Source organism: Rattus norvegicus, chromosome 1 (assembly GCF_036323735.1).
Source record: "Rattus norvegicus strain BN/NHsdMcwi chromosome 1, GRCr8, whole genome shotgun sequence".
NCBI classification, from domain to species: domain Eukaryota; kingdom Metazoa; phylum Chordata; class Mammalia; order Rodentia; family Muridae; genus Rattus; species Rattus norvegicus.
The window spans coordinates 25,180,756-25,193,864 of NC_086019.1; the positions used below are offsets into that span (position 1 = coordinate 25,180,756).

Consider the following 13,109-nt stretch of genomic DNA (forward strand, 5'->3'; position numbering starts at 1 on the left):
ATAAAATAATGTACCTAATTGTTTACAGTAATGCCAGACCATCACAGAACTCTATAAATGGTACTTATTGCTGCCTTTATCCCTCACTAAAGAGTTAGGAGATTATTTAAGGAAGAGGTTTCTAAACAGAGTTATATGGTTTCTCCTTTAAATGGGAAATAAGAGTTTTATTGGAGAGCTTGTGAAGAATACTGGCGCCTTATAAAAATGAAGACATATCTTTCACTTCCTCAGCAAAATTTAATTTCCTCTATGAATTCTTCTCAATTCTCTAAATATTGATGGATGGTTCCACAGTCGTATGTTTATCTTTCTGGAACAAATAAGGCCATGATGGATAAACTTGGGTTCCTGGAAAATAGAGGGAAATGGGAACAAATAGATAAATAACATGTAGAACCCGCACTCCGGTTCTTATGGTAGCATTTATTCATCTAGACAATGGAGGGCTATTTGCACCCAGTACTAATGGTCCCAGGAGCTGGAGACTCGGTTGTCACCAACAGAGGCAGTTAGATGTCATCCTCAGGGAGCTTGGGTGCCACATTCTGTCAGAGTCACTGAGCCAGCTCTCGGTGCCTCCCTCCCACAGAAATTTAAATGGCATCTCTGTCTGCTGGTCATGCCCACTGGACCCGTGATGTACACTCAAGAGACTATGAACTGAGTTTTATATGTATGTCTTTGATAGCTATTGATGGACTGATTTTGGTAGAACCAAGGGTTGAACCCAAAGGCCTTCCATGTACAAGGCCAACGTTATACAGCTAAGCTATATCCTGAGCCCCGAACTTTTTATTGTGAAATGATTGCTCAGAAACTTTCAGAAAAGAGACAGATGGGTCTTCAACCAGCTGTCTCTAATTGCAAAACTTTATATGAGTCTCATTTATCAGGACTAAGAAACAGATCTTAGTACACTCTCAGTGCCTGGAAGACAGGCCATATTTAGATTTGAACCCACACTCCTTAACGATTAATCAAAACCTTCTTCAGCTCTTAATCTTCTAGTACCTTCTTAGTTTAAAAAAAAAGTATTTTCTCTCTTAAAACTTGAAGATCAGGACATTTTTATGGCTTGAATGTATTCCCCAAAAGTTAATTATGTCAATGTTGTGTTGTTCTCTATTTTCCCCTGATAATCAATGTCTTCTCTAAAAATCACGTGATTTCTAGCCAAACTAACCTAGGAATGGTCCATGGCTCCAACTTGTCCCTGCAAGCCAGCTCCCGGGCAGACACTCCTCCTCTTACCCTGTGTGCTACTGTGGCAAACATGGTGGTGGGTGCCTGCAATCCCAACACTTAACTAAGGTGGGAGTGTGCTACCCTGGGCTATAAAGGAGCACCTAGTCTCAAAAAAAAAAAAAAGTAAAATTTCAACCTTGCATCACACCCACATTCTGCACGGGTTCTACATCAAGAATGCTTAGCACAAATCTTCAGCTGTCCGCTGGCATCATTTAACAGCTTCCTTTGCTTGGCAGGGTAGTCTCCTGCGTCTTCTCCCATCATTCTCTGTAGTAGTATCACACCCTTTCTCTTCTCATCTTTCTATCCATATTGCACAGTCACTGTAGCCCCTTAACTAATCAGGCCAACACAAAAGGGATCAAGCTGCTACAAGTAAGAAGGGTGGTGTCGGTCTTCCACTATTTATGGTCCTATGCAGTGTCCTTTTTCCAACACATTCCATAGTCACCCCAGCACTCTAGGTATTAACAGGTGACTCTCAAAAATAGGATATAAAAGAAATTAAAGCTTTTGTCTTGTCAACTCTGGTTAGGATTACTCTGGTTAAGTTACTGGGCCATGAGGTCACATAAGCTATTCTGTATGGAAAGCTTTATTCTGTTTTTTTGGGGGGAGGATAAAGTCTCACCACTAAGTTCTGGCTGGTACGGAACTCACTATGTAGACCAGTCTGGCCTCAAACTCATATACACTTGCCCCACTGTCTCCTACCTGCCAGGACTCAAGGCTTGTGCCACCATGACTGGTTTCACATAAGCCACTCTCTGGAGAAGATCACAGGGAGGAATGAGGACCCCTGGGCACCAGTGCACACTAGTATACAAGGCAAGTGATAGAAACACCTTGAAAGTGGAACCCAGGCAAATCCCTTTGATGTAAGCCATGCCATAAGACTCCATGATAGAAACACACGACCATGTGTCCTCTGCACCTCTGGCTCAAAGGAGAAGGAAGCAACTATAAGTACTTATTATGATTTTAATTCACATCATTTAAGGTAATTTATCTTGCAGTCATAGATATAGATGGACTTAATAGAAGAAGACCAGAGGCCAGGTGACCAGCTGGAGGTCACAAGTATCCAGGCATGTGCTGTTAAGGGCCTGGATCCTGTGAGCTACAGCTGCATAGCCAGGACGGATCCTAACGATATTTAGGAACAGGAATCTGCAGGAAGAGGAGAGGATGTGGGGTGTTCAAGACGCATGCGATTCTTCTTAGCTTTCTAGCTTTGTTGGCAGACCTTGGGAGAGGTTGATATGCAGAAATATGACTTTGAAATTGAGACACACTGAGGTTTCCAGAAGATGTACTGCCAAGAACCATCACCACCAGCACTGGCATCCAGTGCCTACTTCAAAGACCTCTTATCACCGGGCTGCCTGGACTATTCTGTCATATCTGATGCAGCCAGCTCCTTCTTATACCTGCAGACTTTCTGCTCCCTGGGGTCAAGACTTGCTGATCGGTCTGGAGAGCTCACATCTTCTTGGTATTTCAGTCTCTGCTTAGCCAGTGCTAAGACCCTACAGGACTGCATTTCAATCTGCTCCCTACCGTGCTCCCAATGCTTTCTAACAAGGCTATGAATACTAAAATTTATCCCCTAATATTTGATAGACTGAGGCTATATTATAAAAACTTATAACAGACATACTATCCTTTATAGCTATGTAGTCAAATTTCTAATTGAGATAGCTGCTTTCCAACTGTTATAATACTGACTTTATGATTGCTGTAATTCTACATGCGTGCATACAAACCCAGGCACACAGGCACATACAGAAACATGGGAAACTCTGGGGTGTGGGGTTCTCATCACATGGCAACAGAACCTTGAGTTAGTCATCAGAACTCTTCGCAAATATTCCCGTTGCTCCTCTGGACACATCCTAGAATTCAGCTGCCACACCCCTTTACATTTAAACAAAGAGTGTCCATTTTTCTTGCTTTTGACAATGGAATAGGTGTGAAGAGACAGCACTTGTGCAATGCCTGGCAGTGTTTAAAGCTAGCATATACTTTACCAAGTTTTCCTTTTGACTCGGGGATCCTGAGAGACTCAGCGGAATTTGCTGATGTGCATGAGGCATGAGAAGAATGAATGGTTGCTGTATAAAGTCAATGAACTTGGAAATTCTAAGCACACCACTACCCAGCTTCTTCTAATAGACACAGGAATAATAATATTCTAGCCAATTCAGAGTACATCCTCTTAGGTTCTGAAGCCCCTGGTATTACATAAGTAATACCCGAGAGTGAATGACGTCATCTACAGAGTTAAACAAGCACTCCTGCTATCTGTGCCACCCTGGGTATAAATTCCAGTTCTAGGGGAAGCAGTTGGAGATGTCTGCCCTTATTTTCATTCTTAAAATGGGAGCTTAATGGTTGGCTGAGGACTGTGCTTTCATTTTCAGTTTTAAAACATGGACTCAATTTAGAGTATACTTTAAATCTCTGAGCATCCTCTGGACTACTAATGGCTACAAACTATGCAGGGTGGATGGTAAAATACACTTGGTGTGGTAAAATAAAAGTAGGAAAAGTTTACAAGAAGTTAACATTATATTACTTCTATCATCACTACATATTAACTAAGTATTACCATGTTATAACAGGTCACTATTGTTAATTTCCTATTAACTTAGGTAACTTCTATAATAATGACCTAGAAAAATGGCAGAATTCTATTAATTCATGTTAGAAATGAGTTTCCTAAGAGTTTTTGTATACTGTTACATAATTTTATATACCTGTGTACATATGTGTACGTTTGTGCATGTCTGTGTCTGTGTGTGTGTTTGTGTGTGTGTATGTGTTTGTGTGTGTATGTGTGTGTGTCTGTGTGTGTATGTGTTTGTGTGTGTATGTGTGTGTGTTTGTGCATGTCTGTGTGTGTATGTGTTTGTGTGTGTGTGTCTGTGTGTGTATGTTTGTGTTTGTGTTTGTGTGTGTGTGTGTGTGTGTGTGTGTGTGTGCACAAAGAAGGAAGAAAGAGAGGTTAGACAAGGTCCCACTATATAGTCTAGGATGGCCTCAACTTCACCCACCTGCACCTACTGATGAGGGATAACATTATGATCTTAAGTCACCATGCCTAGCACATACCTTAAATAAAAGCCTTGTGAAAACTTCTCAAGTGTTTCAACACTGTACCTATTGACCTATTGCTACAGCGGGGAATTACGAAGGAGGGTAAACATGCTGAACCATAGCGCGGACACTGTGGGTGTCTTCTGTATGCCTGTCTCATTCTCATTAGCTACATCTTTTTGGAAAATTGAAAGACCCTTAGAAATTCTTAGCATTTTGAAGAATAGACGTGCTAGGACCTGGTGGCTCAGACTGCTTGGTGTAGTTTGCTTTTCTGTTGCTATAATGATACACTGAGACTAAAAGCAATGTGAGAAAGAAGTTTACTTGGCTCACACAGCACATGACAGTCCATCACAGAGTAGAGCTATGGCAGGAGCTCATGACAGGAGCTTGAAGCAGAACTCACAGAGCAGTGCTGCTTCCTGGCTTCCTCTCCACTGCTTCCTCAACATGGTTTTGACACATATCAGAGCCACCTACCCTCCAACATCAATTACCAATCAAGAAAAGTCTCTACAGACATGCGACAGGCCGGTCAGATAGAGACAAGTTTTCAACTGAGATTCCTTCTTCCCAGGTGAGTCTAGTGGATGAAGACGTACCAACACCCTGCAGTAATACAACAGATACTTGAAGAGTAGATACTCATTTCTCAATGTCTGGGGCTGGAAATCCAGGATCATGGTGTTGCCATGGTCAGGTTCTGATGATCAATTCCTTCTGACTTTTACACAGCTGTCATCAAACTGTATACACAAATAATCTTTCTTTGATGGTTATGTGAAGACAGAAAGCCTCTTGTCTCTTTAAGCCAACTGATCCAACCATAAAAGCAACATCTTTATGACCTAATCGAAACCTGAGACTTCCTAAAGGTTCCATCTCTGTGCGCCATCACAGCGAAGGGCAAGACTCAAACACACGCATTTGGGAAGGGAACACAAATATTCAGCCTCTCAGTACATGATATATTACAGAACTCTTTGAAAAAGTCATATTGTAAATCAACATGATACAGGCAAAGAATTTAACATGCAAGTAGCCAAGGTTTTTTTTTTTAAAAAAAAGTTTTGAAATAGTTACTTTAACAAACTACATTGTTGGTTTACTAACAATGATGCATATTGATCAGGTAATTGCACAGTTCTGCCCACATCCTATGACTAAGTATGATGATTGAAAAAAAAGGGGGGAGACTGAAACAATGGCTTTTCAACACAAGAAATTAGATCAAATGGACTACAGGCAAAGGTACCTGGTTAGGGAAATCTTCTCACACATGTGTCTTAATCCCTAATCTCTTTTCTCATTACATAACAATATGTTGCATAAAATGATATGTGATATAAAAGCTATCATGCTTCATTGATCTCATGGCAATCTATCATTCTACACCTGGTTTTTGGTCAATATATGAGATTCTTGATCTACAGGTTAAGCAAGTCCTTGTTCAACACAGATAAAAGAGTAAACAAGCTTCCCATCTAACCGTAGGCAAGTGAGTACAGGGTCATGGTGCAGCTGCCAAATGTTTTGAGAGAGCAAGTGTGGGAACTATGGGCACATTCAGGGGCATCTAACCCTGTACAGGCATTCTAAGGAGGCTTCCTGGAGGAGGTGCTAGTCATAGGAGTAGGTGCTAATCCTATGAGAACATGGGGAAAGAGAAGTGGTATTCGAGCAAAAGGTTAGTGTTACAAGCAAAACAAACAAATGAGCAAACAAAATACAAGCTTAAGAAAGGTGGCTGGAAGGACAAAATCCTAAACCTTAAGATAGTGGTTCTCAATCTTTCTAATGCAGACCCTTTAATATATTTCCTCATGCCGTGGTGACCCTGACCATAAGATTATTACGTTGCTACTTCATAACTCTAATTTTGCTTCTGTTATGCATTATAATGTAGATATATGATGTTCAGGATATCTGATATGGCATCCCCAATGGGGTTGAGAATCACTGCCCTAAGGAAAGCTCATTACTTGTCTATATGAAGAGCACAGCCTAGAAGGGGGGAGAGTTAAGAAATGATGCTTCAAGAATCTAGTAAGTCATGTGCATGTATTTGGTTTCCAAGACATGTGGAGTATAAATGGAATCATCCAATGGTTTCCTTTTCCTAAAATACTACTGTGATCTCAAGATTGAGACCAGCATAAATGAAGGCCAAAGAAGACTGGGGACATGCTACTCAGGTGACTCAAAAATTCAGCTAGACAGACAGGATGGAAACATTCAATAGATCCACTCTACATCACATGGACTTTATGATAATAACATATCATATATTGAAAACTGTTCTCACCATTAAAAATGTGAAGTGAGGGCTGGAGAGGTGGCTCAGTAGTTAAGAGCACTGGCTGCTGATCGGAGGGCCCAGGTTCAATTCCCACCACCCAAATGGAAGCTCATAAATGTGTGTAACTCAAGTTCTAGGGGATCTAACACTCTCACACAGACATACATGAAGGGAAAACACAAGTGTACATAAAGTGAAAATAAAATCATTTATAAAATATGAAGTGAGCTACATGATATCTTGGCTTAGCACTCAATAATGCATATACATTTCACAATGTCATCACATACTATATAGATGCATTATTTTGTCAACTAAAATAGAGAAATACTCCTATGTAACTTCTGTATTTTGTGGCAAAAATTTCTCTCATGAATAAAGATTTCAGGGGACCAATCACTGGGTGAGGAGTAGGCAGGACTTCTGGGTTGGAGCGAGAAAGGGGGAGGCAGGAGAACGACTTGGGTTTTGGATGGGAGAGATGCGGGAGGACAAAATGTAGGTAGGGGAGGCCCCAAATTCAGGTGGCAGATCCACCGGAATCCGCTACAGGAGGATTTGTAACTTAGAATAGTGTACAAATTAGGATGCTAATGGCTGTGCCCAGCGATTGTGTTACCTGTTGACTCTGAACTAAGTTTGTGTGATGTTTTCCTTCACGTGCAACTCACCTGGGTTACAGAGAGAAAGGGTTTGTGAGAAGTGTACCTGAACTAGCCATGGGAATTTGGAACCGTGGGGCTGATATGGCAGTGACCCGCCATGGGAACTTGGTGAGACAGGTGGAGAGATTTCAGAACTCTGGGACAGAGAGTCTGCTGGGGTCTGCGCAGGTCAGCCTGTCTGCTGGTGCCTTGCCACTAGCAGCGTGGATTGCTTTATTAATATTTCACGCTACAGGATTTTCCATCTTCAAATGTGCCATTTCCATTAATAATATTCTCACTGGTGTCTGGGGGGCTCGGAATGATATTCTTTAGGTTTTGTTTTGTTTAACTCAATCTCACTGAAATGTTAGGACAATTATCAATCAGCTATATTCCCACATCTTAAATTAATGTAAGCAATTTGAAATTTTGTCAGAAATCATGAATTGTTCGTGCCTAAAATCTCCTTTATTGAATAAATAGTTATTGAATGTCTACTATATAGTTCATACCGTTCTGCTATCAGAGAAGTGGAGAAAATGTTGAAATTTTTGTAACTTATTTTCTAAAAAGACAGAAATAAGGCAAAACTGAAACCATGCTAAAGCAGTAGGGCTCAGGATAAGTAAGTAAACTATGTAAGACATCGGAGCAAATATCAACTGAGCCAGGTGACAGGCTAACATCTCCAATGTCCTGTGTCTGGCAAGAGTCCCCTGCAGTGAGGGTTCACAAGTCACTGCACTTCTGGGCAATGCTTTCCAAAATCCAATTCAAATTTAATTGTAAGAAAACAGACAAATATAAATGGGGGACTGTGCCGTAAACTAATGTTCTTCAAAACAGTCCTGAAAAGCAAGGAAGGACTGAGAAACTGTCTGGTTAGTTGCGACTAAAGGATGTGTTATGAATAAACCATACAATACAATATGGGATTATGCCCATGAGTCTGGAAGTGAAAAGCGACATTGCAGGAAAATCTAATGATATCCAAAATAAAGCCTGGTGTTTGGTTCACGCACAGTGATCTAGTGCTTAAGTGGAAAGGGTGACTTTTGCCAGGGGTACAGAGTCTGTTCTTAGTTAAGGAAACAAAACATAGCCTTGACACAAGTCACCTGCCTCCTTGCCTCCTCCCTTTCTCTAAACCGATGAACCAGCAGTGAGGGTGTTAGGGAAGATCCAGTACTGGGGATGTTTGAGGCTGGAGGAGACAGTGTACACTCCTCACCCTGGGGAGTGGGAGGACAGCAGGGATTTAAAGTGGGGCCAGTCAGGGCAGTTTTCTCCTGCTCCATTGAAGCCTCTAGGTTAAGACATCAGGCAGGTAAAGATTTCAATAAGGAGGGCTGTGGCTTAACCACAATAAATCTACATTTCAAAAGTTTAATCTCATATGAGTCAACAGTCATGCTAGAATGTTACAGAACTGTCCGTGTATGTCCAGAACCACGCGGCCATCTCTATGATCATTTAATCTATACCACCCTCAGGAGGGACTGCAGGCCACTTCTCCCACTGATTTAGAGATTAAGAAACTGAAGCTAAGGTTAACCACCTTTGTACAAACATGTACATCTAACATCAGAAACACGTGAGAGTTGAACCCGTCATCTTGAGCCGGCATACAGTCTAGGGGAAGAGGTGTAGAATTTGGGCACACTGTGCAGCTTAGGGCACCCTCAGCAGTCCTGGACAGGTCAGGGGTTACTTGTATTTACAGTACCCAAATAATCAACATCTGTTACCAACCTGGTAGGGTCAAGGATTCAATGATAAGGGACATTCCAGTGTCTGTTAACGTAAATGGCTGTTACTGCAGGGCAGATTAACCCTGTGACTGGGGAATGACCCAGAGTGACCATTATGACTCCACCCTGACTTCCCAAAGATTCCAGCTTCAAAGATGCCTAGAAAACAAGTTTGGGCTTTGAATGTTGGGCCCACAATGAGCAACATAATATTCCTAACATAGACAACTGGGGGGCCTTCTCCAAGCAAGCGTGTCACCACTGAGCTCTTCCAAACCCACATTCTGGAGGGTTTTGTTTTGTTTCTGAATTCTTTGCATTTCAAGCATTATAAGTTCTATCCTCTTCTTTTGTGGTTTCAAGAGTGTCTGCTAGGAAGAAATCCAGAAATTGTTTCTGGAAAAAAATGACTAACAACTTCTGCTCAAGTGTTGACAGGAATCTGTATGTTCTGTGTTGGCCTACTATGTGTCAGATTTGGCTAAGCCACTTTGCAAATATGATCTTGTGTTTTCACTTCACCCCAGTGACTTGAGCATATTACCCAAGAGTTCTCTCTTCAGAGAGGTGCTGGCTGGGATTCCAACCTCCCGAGGAGTAACCACCTTGATTAATAGCAAACAGGAACTGCTTCAATCAGCTCCTTGTTTGTTCTCTCTCTCTCTTCCTTCCCAACCTGTGTGCATGTGTGTGTCTGTGTGTGTGTCTGTGTCTATATGTCTGTATGTGTCTATCTGTATGTGTGTGTCTTTGAGTGTATTTGTGTGTGTGCTGTATTCACCTCTGTGTACATGGTATGTACTCTAATCCTCTTTTAAAATGATCCATCTTTTCAACACAACAATGTGCTTCAAGTTTATTTTATTCTTGTTCTTTTCTAAGACACGAAGCCAAACTTGAATGTCTATAAGTGTTCTCCTAAGCATATTATGAGTTCCAAGTGAGACCAAGAACAATAATGCTGACTTTTTTCCTGCACTTGGTGGACCATCTTCTCAAACAGCTGTGGCAGCCAGGCGTCCTACCAGGCCTTGCAGACTGCCAGGTGAGGCTTGACGTGCTTTTGAAAGTGAGCTTACCCTCCACACAGGAGAGATGCTGACAAATGCGCCCGTGTTGTTGTGGTTGCACTGTCTTCAGGATTGATGAACTTCCTTCCACCTAGGCCTTTGCCTGTCACTTTGTATACTAGATGTTCTATAAATGTCCTTGGCAGTTGAATCTCATGGTGGGGCCGGGGGAGCGTCTTCAGATGGACGTGAATGGATCAGTGCTCTCTGGCTTCGACACCACATCCAGGCACCACACAGATCAGAGAATTTATGCTCTTTTTCGGAGAGGAAAAAGTGGCCATGGTGCCTTAAAGATAGTAAAATATTTTCTAGAAACCAAATCTCTGAGGTTCCCTTCTTTGGTTCAGAGCTGCTTTCCCGGAGCAGGCTTTTTACGAGCTCTGAGGGCTCTCACTCCAGTTCAGCTTGGGCTACTCACTGGTCAAGGAGCTCTAGCAATAACTGGATGCTTGACCAGTTTTTGTCAGGCCTTAGGCACTGTGTAGAGCGCCAAGAACATGCATTGTCCACACTGGGGAAGTCTCATCTATTAACACAACAAGATCATCCAGGAGGACAGGTGGGGTGACCTGTGTCTTTGTGCCAACCCGGCAGGCAGCCTAGACTTCTATATTAACACTCCCTCTCTGGAAAGAGTCCCGATGCCACGTTAAACTGGCTGGAGCAGCTTGCTGCTTGTACACTCTGACGTTCTCAATAAGTCAATTCAGAAAGTACACTGAAGCCAGACTGTCAGCTTCTCAATGCTTCTTTAGGGAACCAACAATAAAATCCCTTTTGGAAGTCAGCAAAAAATAGAATGTCCAGGTAGACCAGAGTAAACTTTTCTCTAACATTTCAGCATAAAGGAAAGAGTTAAAGTAATCTCAAAATACACACTGAATAGCAGGGCTTCACAGTCCAAAGTGCTGAAGTTTGTAGCTATCACCACACATTTTGTTTAAACGTCCTCCTTCTGGGGTCTTCTGGCCAACTTACGTTCCAGTTTTCTAGTGAATGCCTTCTCTGGTACTCACGCTCCCAGCTCCGTGGTCATCCCATAGGATGACCTTTCTTAGCAAACCCAAGCCACTGAGGGGAGCTGCTAGCTCGTTTTGTTCACACAGTGGGGTACTTCTCAATAGGAAGTACCCCAAAGACTCAGGTCAATGACTGAAGATGCCAACATTTTAGTATCAGAACTTTAAAGGTAGTTAGTATCAGAAGACACACTAGTACAGTGAGGAAGCTACTATGGATAAAACATACTGCAGTGAATCACTTCTAAGTGATGTCTACAACTTAACCTGCTTCTCATTGCCCCTCAGGCCTGGGCAATAGAAAGGAGCCCACAAGGAGAAAATGAATTCCACAAATATGGTAAAGTGAGTGTGGCTGATGGGCCTGATCCAACCACAGCCTTACTGATCAGTATAAAAAGGAACAATTTTGCCTTGGGAGATGCAGAACTCCACCTAGAGGAGGACCAACTGAAGCCACTGACCTTTGAAGCTCTATGTCTTACAAGGGAAAAGCACTGAAGCTGTGTGGATGTGCCTCAAATGGCAGCTTAATGTTGTGGGAAAGATCTGTGCTGTGGTAAGCATTCATGCCTTGCCCTGCATGTGCCACAAGCCAAGGTCAAGGTCAAGGTCACTTCACAGACCTAAGCAGAGCATCAAGAGACCAATGGACAAGCGATTCCTCTGCTAATGGAAACCTTATGTGAAACCTGAAGCAATTTTCCATGAGGAAACATGGCCATGTTCTGCCCTGCTCTTAGAGGAGGTGATGCCTGGCAAGAGCCCTCAAATCTCAAATGTTGTGAAGAGCTTCACAGAGCCACAGGCCTGACCTTAAGCAATTTCCTGTTTATTTCTTTAGCTTTATGATGTTATTGGAACACTGCTGAAGAGCTGGCCTTTTTATAAAGCCTCAGTTAGGATCCTTTCTTTGACCTTGACCACAGCTTCTTACTCAGTGAACAATTAACTTGCTAACTGCTGCTTACCTCTCTGTGTTGGACAGTTGGCTTTTAAGTACCTGGATACTGCAGCAAGCCACAAGGATCTGAATCCTGACTGTATGACTTTCCTGATAGTGAACACGCTGGCCTCAGTTTCCTCATGTGAAAATGAGGTATACAACAGCAGTGATCTCAGAGGGGATATGCTCAGCTGATATCGCCTTAGGGAAGTCTGAAATGCTGAAACCTGTCTATCTTCTCTAGGAGACACTAGCATCTGAGACATTCTTTGCTGAGAACAAGTGCTCAAAAGACTAGGACTAAAATTAAATATTAACTTATGACCATCTTTGACATTCTGCAGTAAACAATTTAGAAACATAAAACGAGTACTTTGCTCAGACTTTCAAAGAACATCAGTTCTTAAGAACACAGGCCATCCATATGCTCCTGTTTGTCCACTGTCCAGACACTCAGGCTACATCACCACCACTACCACCGCTCACCGCCACCAGCACCACTTACTACCTCCAGCAGCTCGGGTCAGGGTGTCTGGATTTGAAAGGAGACCACTTTCCTCCACTGTCCTTGCTAGCACTAGCTGTGGCCACGGGACGATCTATTTTCCATGTGTGCTAGAGCACGGCTCTCTGTGTGTTACTTTACTCTCTACATTTCCTCCTACTTGTTCTACTCATCATATATCAGGAACAGCTAAGGGGAACATGTGGAACGGAAGGGAAATGTGCAAGTCTTTAGGCTTTCCTTCTTCAGGGGAGAAGTGGAGAGTCAGCTGTCCTGACAAGGCTTGGCAGTCCTCAGCAGAGATATTTCCAGAAGCTCCAAGAGGCCAAGTTTGCTGCTCCTTTCTTTCCCTGAGGCTTCCTTCGTTGTGCCTGCCTAACAACACAATAAACAGATGCTTTAAAAGACAGGAGCGTCCTTGGAGGGAAAGGTCTAATGTTAAGACAAAAGACCCTGAATTTGAACCCCTACTCTCTAAGCTGTAGCCCTGTGACCTGGAATAAGAGACTCTACCTC

General features: G+C 42.5%; 1 protein-coding gene across 22 annotated transcripts in view; it reads right to left on the minus strand.

Moving 5' to 3' along the window:
• 1700020N01Rikl (RIKEN cDNA 1700020N01 gene like) overlaps window positions 1–13,109 on the minus strand; it is a 133,155-nt gene that overhangs the window by 99,452 nt on the left and 20,594 nt on the right. For 2 of the 22 annotated variants that reach the window (XR_010062836.1, XR_589885.4), the window contains one exon: window positions 279–12,968. The exons of 19 other annotated variants lie outside the window; for them this stretch is intronic. The gene's annotated coding sequence lies outside the window, so the exon portion shown is untranslated. Of the gene's footprint in view, window positions 1–220; window positions 12,969–13,109 lie in introns of those variants that run through there. One more of the 22 variants, XR_001835578.3, reaches the window with a different exon arrangement.